The following is a 10,282-nucleotide window of genomic DNA, read 5'->3' as shown; positions in this document are numbered from 1 at the left end:
AAACCCACCGCCTGACACAGGAGCCTGAGCCATGCAGTCTGCAGGGGTCAGACACGGACCACACAGAAGAGAGCAGGACCAGGGGGGAGAATGGAACGGTGGGCAATCTCTCCTAGGCCAAGCACAGTGATAAATAAAAATATAGCAAGAGAACAAATAAGTGCTAGCATAGCCTTTTTTTTTTATGCTCCAAGATCAAAGAGAACAACAAATGCCTTCTTGTGCAGGAGAAGGGTCAGAAAAACTGGCAGAGATGAGAGATGAGTGGAGTCTGAGTGAGGTGTGAAAGTGTGAAATGAAAGCAGGGACTGGGCACTTCAGAAGAGGCAACAGCATGAATGGAGCCATAGCTGCTGGAGGGGTCTCAGCACTGCCAGGGCCAGGGCGTGGAGAGCCCTGCAGGAGTGCAGGGCGTGAGGGCAGGGAAGCAGCCCCCCAGAGGAAGCAGCAGGATGGAGGGGAGGCTCAGGGCCTGGGAGGCATGCTGAGGGGTTCACATTTAGCTTGCTGTCCCGGAGAATCCTGCTGTTGGGTAGTTAAACAAGGGCAGGTCCTCTCTGTTGTAGAGAAAAGAGTAAATAATTCCCCGGGATCCTCTCTTCTATTATACAAATTTAACACTCATGTGTCCTCTTGAGTGTTCACTCTTTACCATTTATTCAACAACATTTTGGGAATTCTCCATTGAAAATTGTCTTTAGATCCCAAGTTATGTTATTTGAAAAGACAAGTGATATTTGTTTTGGAAGATAGACTCAGCCCCCCACCCTCCCACCCCACCCCCATTTCTTGGAAAACTTAACCAGGGATTGGTAATCAAATCAGATGCATAATAGAATTTGAGCTATGGCTACATCATTGGGATATGAATATCACCCTCTAGGTGAAAACTCAGAAGAGTAGTTCTCATTCAGCTATCTAAGCAGTCCATTTAAAAATCAGTTGCATAGGCCCTGACTGGTGGCTCAGTGGATCGAGCATTGGCCTGGTGTATGAACATCCTGGGTTTGATTCCCGGTCAGAGCACACAAGAGAAGTGACTATCTGCTCTGCTTCTCTCCCGGACCCTCTCCCCCTTCTCTCCCTCTTCATCTCCCGCAGCCAGTGCCTTGATTGGTTTAAGTGTCAACTCCAGGCACTGAGGATGGCTCATTGGTCCTAGCGTGTCAGCCTTAGGCACTAAAAGTAGCTCAATACTTGAGCATCAGTCCCAGAAGGGATTGCAGGGTAAACCCTGGTCAGAGCACATGCAGGGTCTGTCTCACTATTTCCCCTTCTCTCACTTAAAACAATTTTAAAAATAAAAATCAGTTGCATAATTGTATGATTAAGCATCATATAATTCACTTTAGGCACATGAAGAGTATGTAGAGTTAATTAAAAAACCAGTCCCTCCCATTTGTGTAGCATCTTATGCTTTTAAAACACTTGCACAAAATCAAAGGGAAATAAAGAGAGGAGAAGAAAGAAGAGCAAGAAATTATTCTTAAGAGACTTTTTTTTTAACACTGCACTGTCAAGAGAGACAAGAAGTCAATATCTGTGTATATTTTAAGAAGTTGATCATATCTGAGAATATTTTAGGAGACTCATTGTTAGGAGTTAGGAAGTTGAAAACTATAATGTCCAGTTAACTTACAGATCTCAGAAAGGTTGGGTGGTTACTTTGAGTGATCACAAAATAACATTTATTATCTATTTCTACAACTTGTTTTTGCTTCAAGGAAAATACCATTATAGCACACCCTTTTAGTAGCCTATTTAGCATTCATTTTTCTCCTGATCTTTCATTCTCCTACTTAAAACATTCTTTTAAGTTTTTTTTATTTACTTTAGAGAGAAAGAAAGGGGGTGAGAGACAGACAGAAATATTGATCTGTTCCTATATGTGCCCTAACCAGGGATCAAACCCACAACCTTTATGTATCAAACAACTCTGTAACTAACTGAGCTATCTGGCCAGGGCCCAAATCTTTTTTTTTAAAAGTGTGCTTTCATTCTTTCCCCACAATCCTATGTAATTTAAGGAAAGTTGAGTCCACCCCTAGCTCCAGATATGGGTCCTGATTGGCAAGTCATCAGCATATGCTCTCCACCTCAACAAAGTGATTGGTTAAGGAGTGAGCATGTGATCTAAGCTAGTCCAATCAGAAGAATCAGAGGATTCCTTCTTAGAACACTGGACTGAGATTGCCTCTTACTGTCAAAACAGTCTAGGAACATACAGTAGCAGAGCTGTCAGCTATTTGAATATTAGGGGTGTTAGTTTCAAAACGAAGCTTACCAGGGAGAAGAGCAGTGGAGACCAGAGGAAGAACCTGTGTCCTTGAGCTTCTGGATGGATTAATCCAGCCCTAAGGCTTTATCTACACTTGGAGCTTCTAGCTATGGGAGCCAATAAAATCCTCATTTGGCTTGCTGGTTGGAGTTGGGTCTTCTTTTTCTTGCAATAGAAACCTGTGTGATAACAATAAAAATACCCCTTCGGAATGAAAATATAGCTTATGCGAGACACGATTGCTTTTTAACCAGCATTTATTGAACTCAGCGTCTGTGCCAAATGTTTTCACACACATTATTTCATTAAATCTTCATATATCATCCTTATTTTTAGTTGAGGAAACTGGCTCAACGAGGTGAACAGAACTGCCTCAACAGTCAGGGTAATTAATGCTAGTGCTATGAAAACAATTGCCCTCAAACTTCAGTGGCTCACATATATGTTTATTTTTTACATCACAGTTTGATGAGAACCAGATGGCTCTCCTGGGTGAGTGTCCTTTAAGTGATGACTTACGGATTTGGCTCATTTCCTTTGTGTGACCCTGACATCTTGCATTATTTCATTTCCATTGGTGTGCCCACAGAGACAGAAAGTGTGTGAAAAAAATCACTAGGGCTGCTTTTGGGTAAGGTCCGGGAGTGCCATAGATAATATCTCTGCTCACATCCCACTGGCCAGAACTCATTACATGGCTCCCAATTGCAAGGAAGGCTGGGACACAGAGTCTTCCAGTGTTACTACCTGTCCCCCTTGTGGAGCGCCATCTCAGGACGCTGCGACCACAGCTTGTCAGTGGGGCCAGGATGCTAAGCTAACATTGTATTTCCATGGCCTTCCATTTCTCCTGTTTCTCTCTCCCCCGCAGATCCCCCAGCCCTATATACACTTACGTTTTGTTAATCCCCTCGGTAATCAGTTACCCTGCTTATGTAAAGGTCAATTTGTATTTTTTCCCCTCGGTATTTTCTTAAGAAAAGAAGAAACTCAGTTTCCCTGACATTAGGTAAACCACAGAAGCTGTTACTACCTCTGAGAAGTGTTCCCTGCATAATAATGCATATGAGGGATTGATCAGTTACTTATCCCCAAAGCTGATGGACTTTATAGGGAGAAGTACTCTGGAATGCAGACATGACTGTGAAGCATAAATCAAATTTCTCTGTGTACTTAGAGGAGAAAGAATTATTCAAATGCTGCGTCTGCAGCTTGAGGTCCATTTACTGAGCCTGCAATCCTGCACAATGGCCACCAGGAGGAGTGCTCGGCCCATCCCTACACAGGTATTTTTAGAGGCTGCTTCTAGCCTCCAGGAAGAAGCCTAAGAAATTAAAGACTGATATATATATTTTTTTCAAACCAGACCAACTTATAAATTATTTGTGAGTCCAATAAAAGGCAATTATCAACATTTCCTACTATTTCAAGAGTAATATATTCTATGTTAGAAAAAGATTCAATTTATTCTGTGGCTATGATTCAGACAATGGAAATTGGAAGGAACCACAACCAAAGAAAAAAGACTGTAATCCTGTGTAAATCTCTCTTTAAAACGTAAATCAGAGGATATGAATTCTGGCCCTGGTGGGCATGAGATACTTGCCCTGAGGCAGTGAGGAATTTGATGGGCTTGGGAAGGTAGCTGGAGGAGAGAGAGAGAGAGAGAGAGAGAGAGAGAGAGAGAGAGAGAGTGTGTCCATCCACACAACCACAGTGAATATTACTCATTCTTTCCAAGAACATGGGAGGTAAACTAAAATAATGTTGTCCAAGCTATTAAATAATGAACGTTATAGAATTAATTAGGAAGTAATAGTTTTATTACTTGCAACTCTAAAGACATACAATACCATAAAGCTCAGAAGATCCTGGTTTTCATAACCAGAATGTTGTGTTAAAAAGAGCCGCTGCTCTCCCCAACCAGTCCAGTGAGCAACACTCTTTTGCTAAAGCAACAGCCTGGTGTAATGGGACAAGTGTAGTTTTTGGCTCCAGAGAGAGCCTGAACCTTGCCCCCATGAGGCCACATAACTGAGACTCTGGGCAACTTCCCCTCTCTGATCTTCCGTTTTCCCCACACCCGTCTCACAGAATGGATGTAAAGATGAAATGAAGTCGTTTACATCAGTACCTAGCACGTCATGCGGTAGTCAATAAATACGAACTTTCTTTGGTAAGTTCTCTTGTTTCCTTAAGGATGGCAATGAATAAACCGGAACTGAGTCTGGTTCTGTGTTTCCACAGTTCTGAGCCCTTGGGTGTGGGTTCCTGAGGATGTGCTTTGAGGCCATGGCAGAAATGAGCACTGGCTGAAGGCGAGCCCACCTGGTGTGAGGGTTCTCTCACGGATCCCTTAGCTCTGAAAGGGGCAGGCTGTGGAGTAGGGGTGTGCTCTCCCAAGTTCTCAGCACTCACCTGAGCCGGGAAGTGCTTTCTCCAGGAGCTGGGACAAAGCAGTGGAGAGCGGGTTGAGAACACATACACCCCGCACTCTCCAGCAGCTGCAGTGTCTGCTTAGAACCCTTCCCCTGACTGTGGGAACAGCAGAACTGCAGGAGCTGATAAGGGTGACAGCTTCAGCTTGTACCTGGGGAACTTGGAAGTGCAAGGCGTCGGGCTTGGAAGGAGGGTGGGCTGCTGTCATCTTGCAGGTTGCCAGGACTCTGAGGGTCAGATCAGCGCAGAACTGAAAGAAAGCTGATGATGCTAGAAAGACCACTGTCAAGCCACATGGTGAGCCCAACATCAGCTCTCCATTGACAGAAGTGGACCTGGACACTCACCTCTGCTCACTCCTATCGCTCCTGGGCTCAACCCTGTTTGTGACCGGGCTCAAGTCTAAGAGCACGTGCTCATCACTGCCTCTTAGTCTTAGTTCCCTTCAACACCCCCTCCTGAGGCTCTCGGTCTTTCTTTGCGTCCTGGGAGGCTGACGCACACAGACTGCACCACCTGGATGGGTCCCAGCACCCTCCTCATGGTCCTGTACACATTGGGCTCCAGTCATAACCTTTCTTCCCCTTGGTCTCCCAACTAGTAGGGGTATAATGGCTTCCTACTCTTGCTAACCTCTGGGTACCACATCGCCCCTTGTCAGCTCCCTCAACCCTGTCCTTCATGAGCAGTCCTGTTGTTAAAAATCTCTCCTTTTGAATTACCCAGGGTAAAGTCTGTTTATTACCAGGACCCTGACACATATCATTCCTTTGTAAACATTCATTTATATATTATCTTGTCCTGGAAAGAAACTTATAAGGGTATATAAGATATTAAATCGCTAAAATTAAATGTGGGGGGAAAAACCCCATGGGAATAAAGGCATACCTTGGAAGCAAAAGCTAAGAAAAGCGCATCGCATCATAATCACTCCACTTGGTTATTGGCAGGCCATCCATGTAGCCCTTGTTTTCCAGATATCCACAGATAAAGTATAGCATCTATTTAAGTTCGGTCTATAAAATACAAATAAGCCGATTACCCTGCACAAATACAAGTGTGCAGAGAGGAGGACTTTAACAGCCTTCTCTTAGTTGTCATGAAAAGAGACTTATGCACAAAGCACAAGAAAAGGAAGGAGGAGGAGAGGGTGTCACTGTAAGGATGGCCTTAGCAGAGGGGAGGTCCCAGGAATCTAAGAGCAGGAACCAGAGTGTGGTTGCCTCTGTGAGGCAGTAAAAGTTCGGCTCCAGACAATTTACTTAATCTCTCTGATCAGTTTCTACAACACTTGTCTTGCAGAATGGATGTAAAGATGAAATGAAGTGGTTTACACGAGTACATAGCCTACCATGGGGTGGTCAATAAATATTAACTTTCTTTGGTAAGTTCTCTTGTTTCCTTAACAGTGGCAACAAATCCATTTGAACTGAGTCTGGTTCTGCATTTTCACAAATTCTGAGCGCATGGGCCCAGATTCCTGAGGATTTGCTTTGAAGCCACAGGCAGAAACGACAAGTGGGTGACGGCACCAGAGGGCAGCCGGCGACAGGGCACCTCCAGGGACCCCAGCTGAAGAGTTTGCAGAATCTCCATCCTAGTGTTGCCATTAGCACAGCTGCGTGATCGCCAAGCACTGGCTTCTCTCTGCTTCCCTTCCCACCAACAACTGGCTTCTCCACGTGGCTCTGGTCTTCCCCAGGGCTCCTGCGTGTACGGGTTTCCGCACTGTTGCCACTTCCATTTGCAAATCACACCCATGTATTCAGCCACTCTGTTCTACCTCATAGACTTTCTCTGGGCATTCAACCAGCCTCAGTGTCTGCTACCAACAACTGGAACTGTCCTCACGTCTTTCAATTCAGGATCCCCAGAATGCAAGCGTGATTGGCCACGTCATAGCTGGCCTTCGGTCAGGTGTCCCCACCGACTGCAGTTGGGGGCTGTCAAGGAGTCACATGCTGAACAGTATCCCTTAGAAGAGGATGGTGGACAAACCCAACACTGTACATTATATTTGCTCTTCATAAAATATTGTGGATGATTTTTGAATGTCTATTGATTCTGGTCCATTGAAGCCCCTGGGAGTCTCTAGCCTGGTTTGATGCTCTGTAAGGAATTCTCCTGCTGATGGGCTCTGGCCCTGACAGCAGGACCCAGAGGGCAGGGGAAATATGGCCTGAGCCCCAACCACAGGCCCTTCAGTTTGGTTAGGTTACTGGTTCCCACGCCAGCTGAGAGTGAACTCAAGGGTGCAAGGCAAATGCTGGTAAGGACAGAGCAAGACCCTGGCTTGCCCTGCACTGACTCAGGACAGGGGGAAGGTGAACTATGAATGGAGAGCCTGGGCCAGGCACGCACGCCCTGTCACTTAGCTGATCTGCATAGCACGCTCCTCTAAAATCGGACAGCCATCAGATGGGAACTTTTCTCAGCATTTACAATGGTTAAAGATGGCACAAATGAAATTCTAATTCTGCCACTTAGTAGCTGTGTGATCTTGGGCAAATTATTTCACTATTAAATGTGTTTCTGGGCCCTGGCTGGTTGGCTCAGCGGTAGAGCGTCGGCCTCGCGTGCGGGGGACCCGGGTTCGATTCCCGGCCAGGGCACATAGGAGAAGTGCCCATTTGCTTCTCCATCCCCCCCCTCCTTCCTCTCTATCTCTCTCTTCCCCTCCCGCAGCCAAGGCTCCATTGGAGCAAAGATGGCCCGGGCGCTGGGGATGGCTCCTTGGCCTTTGCCCCAGGCGCTAGAGTGGCTCTGGTTGCAGCAGAGCGACACCCCGAAGGGGCAGAGCATCGCCCCCTGGTGGGCAGAGCGTCGCCCCTAGTGGGCGTGCCGGGTGGATCCCGGTCGGGCGCATGCGGGAGTCTGTCTGACTATCTCTCCCTTTTTCCAGCTTCAGAAAAAATACAAAATAAAAATAAATAAATAAATAAATAAATAAATAAATGTGTTTCTGCATATATGAAATGTAGGCAGTAAGATCTACCTTTTGGGGCTAGAGCATGAAATACTTTGATATTATGATAAGTCCTTGAAGACTAAGCTCTCAAAAACAGATACAGTAGTAATTTTTATGATTATAATTATTGATGGAGCTGCTGACCTGTTTTCTAATATTTTCAATAAAATTTGGGCTCTCAATGACTTGAGAGGAAAGTAATCTTTTTTTTTTTAAGTGAGAGGAAGTGAGACCAACTCTTGCATGTGCTCCAACTGGGATCCACCTGGCAACCCCCATCTGGGGTGGATGCTGGAGTCAACACAGCTCTCCTCAGCACCTGAGGCTGACAAGCTCAGACCAACTGAAGTATCTTCAGCACCTGGGGCTGACACTCAAACCAACTGAGCCACTGGCTTTGAGCAGGGAAGAGGGAGAGAAGGGGGAGGGGGAGAGAAGCAGACGGTCGCTTCTCATGTGTGCCCTGATCGGGAATTGAACCCAGATCATCCATACACTGGGCTGATGCTCTTTCCACTGAGCTAACTGACCAGGTCTAACAGTAATCTTCCAAACCAACATGGGGAACTGTGCCATCTCTGACAAGGCAGCCACAGCATCATTAGGCAGACAGGGCTGGCTGGGCACTTCACTCAGCTCTGTTGGTGTGGGTTGAATAATCTACTGCTTGCATTAAAAAAAAGTAGCAGTACAAGAAAAGATAGTTCTCCCCAGAGGCAGAGCAGGCTAGAAAGCCTTTCCTTGTGTAGAGACACAGAGATGGCTCTGTCCATCATAGCATTACCCTCCTCTGAAAGCCAGGAGGATGTGAGGGAAAGCGCAGGCAACCTTAACCTCGGATTCCAGCCACCTTTTCTCAAGACAGCCCTCCCGCCAGAATCAGAGGTCCTTTGTTAAGTGAGAATGTGAGCCAGAACTCACTGAATTCCTTCTGCAGTGTCTAGGGAGGGCTGCAGGGGGCGGGCGGCTAAAGACCTCTCCTGTCCCGGGTGGGAAGAGACTGTCCCTTCCGCCCAGGGGACCATTGCTCCAGCCGGAAGGCGGGGAGCTCCCCCCTGGTCTTGTGTCTGGCGCAGGCCGCTGGATTATCTGCAAGAGTGATTGGAGCCTGTATCGGGAAGTCCGCGAGGCTGTAAAATCGTTTCCCTGAGGCACTCCAGCACCCAATTTGGAGATGAGTGAGGATTTACATGATTCAAAGGAATGCTTCTTTCCAGCATCGGGGCTCAGTCACTCGTGAAGGAGGAATTTGTGAGCAAAGCTTACTGGCTGTGGCTAGAGCTTTGTTCTTGTCTGGAGGGGCTGCAGAAGTGACGGTGAGACGGGCCGGATCTTAAGGAGAGTAAAGGAAACAGTCCTCAGGAGTAGGCTGTGTCTGCTTCAGTGTGACCCTAGGGAGCCTTCTCTATGGGGTCAGGGGGGTGAGCAAAGGAAGCTCTCCCACCTCTAAGCCCTCAATGTAAGAGACACTGAATGTATTGAATATTTATTTTGGGCCAGGTACTATGTGAAGTCATTTACTTAATACGTCCTCATTAGAGCCTCACAACAAATTTATGAGGTTGGTATTTCTGTCCTTATCTCACAAATGAGGAAATTGAGGCTCAGGGAGGTTAAGTGATGAGCCCAAAGTCATGCAGCCAGAAAGTTACTCAGCCGACCCACTGCCCTAGGGGCCACACCCTGAAGTTACACCTAGAACTCAAACCTGGACGCATTTATTATCTCCAAATAAGCGTCATGCAACCTGAAGACAGAGTTAGCGGGTGTACTTGCTTTGAGCTCACAGCCCATGCAGGGTCTTGCTAGAAAAAGGCTAACAGGTGGTCAGGAAGCTAGAGAGCAGTTGTCTCTGACTCACTGCCCCATGGTTTAGTGACAGGAGGGGATTGGAGACGTTTTCTAGATTGAATCCGAACTCATGCTCACCCCCTTATGAGGGATGGGATCTCAGGCAAGGCATTTACCGTTTAAGAGCACCGGTTTCTTTGTCTGTTTAAGTGGATTGCTGAAATGACTCTCACTGTAATGGCCTTGTGGTAGAGTAAAGGCTTCACAGATGTCAGTTCCCCTCTTCCAAGTATGTATTGCTATGTCACGAACCACCCCAAACACAACGGTGTAAAACTGCAACAATTATTGAGTTTGCTCACGGCTCTGAAATTTGGTCAGGGCTCAGAAGGGACGTCTCGTCCTTGTTACATGCAGCATTGGCTGGTGGCTCATCTGGGGACTATCTTCCAAGATGGCTCACTCCCAGAGCCGGCAAGGCTGCTGTCAGCCGCTCTCCACGTGGGTCGCTCCACAGCGTGGCTTGGGTTTCCTCAGAGAATGGTAGCTCGGCGTAAAGACCTGACGTCCCAAAGGACAGGAAGTGAAAGCTGTCAAGTTATTAAGCCCCGGACTTGAACCACTTCTGTCATATTCTATCCGTCAAGCAGTCCCAGAGTCCAGATTCAAGGGCCAGGGCCACAGAACTGCCCTGTTAATGGAAAGAGTATCAACAAGTTTTGGGGTCATGTTTTAAAATGGCCATGCCACAGTCTGCCCTCCGGCTACAAATTAGTTATATAGTAGTTTTATATATTGTACTGGAA

At 46.7% G+C, this 10,282-nt stretch overlaps 1 non-coding gene across 1 annotated transcript; it reads left to right on the top strand.

Moving 5' to 3' along the window:
- The first annotated feature begins 7,253 nt into the window (after nt 1-7,253).
- On the top strand, nt 7,254-7,329 carry TRNAA-CGC (transfer RNA alanine (anticodon CGC)). The gene has a single exon. It is a non-coding gene; the product is annotated as a tRNA-Ala (tRNA).
- The last annotated feature ends 2,953 nt before the right edge of the window (nt 7,330-10,282 follow it).

Source organism: Saccopteryx bilineata, chromosome 3, assembly GCF_036850765.1.
Source record: "Saccopteryx bilineata isolate mSacBil1 chromosome 3, mSacBil1_pri_phased_curated, whole genome shotgun sequence".
Classification (NCBI taxonomy): Eukaryota; Metazoa; Chordata; class Mammalia; order Chiroptera; family Emballonuridae; genus Saccopteryx; species Saccopteryx bilineata.
The sequence above is the reverse complement of the archived record's forward strand: the minus strand, read 5'-3'. Positions and strand labels throughout refer to the sequence as shown.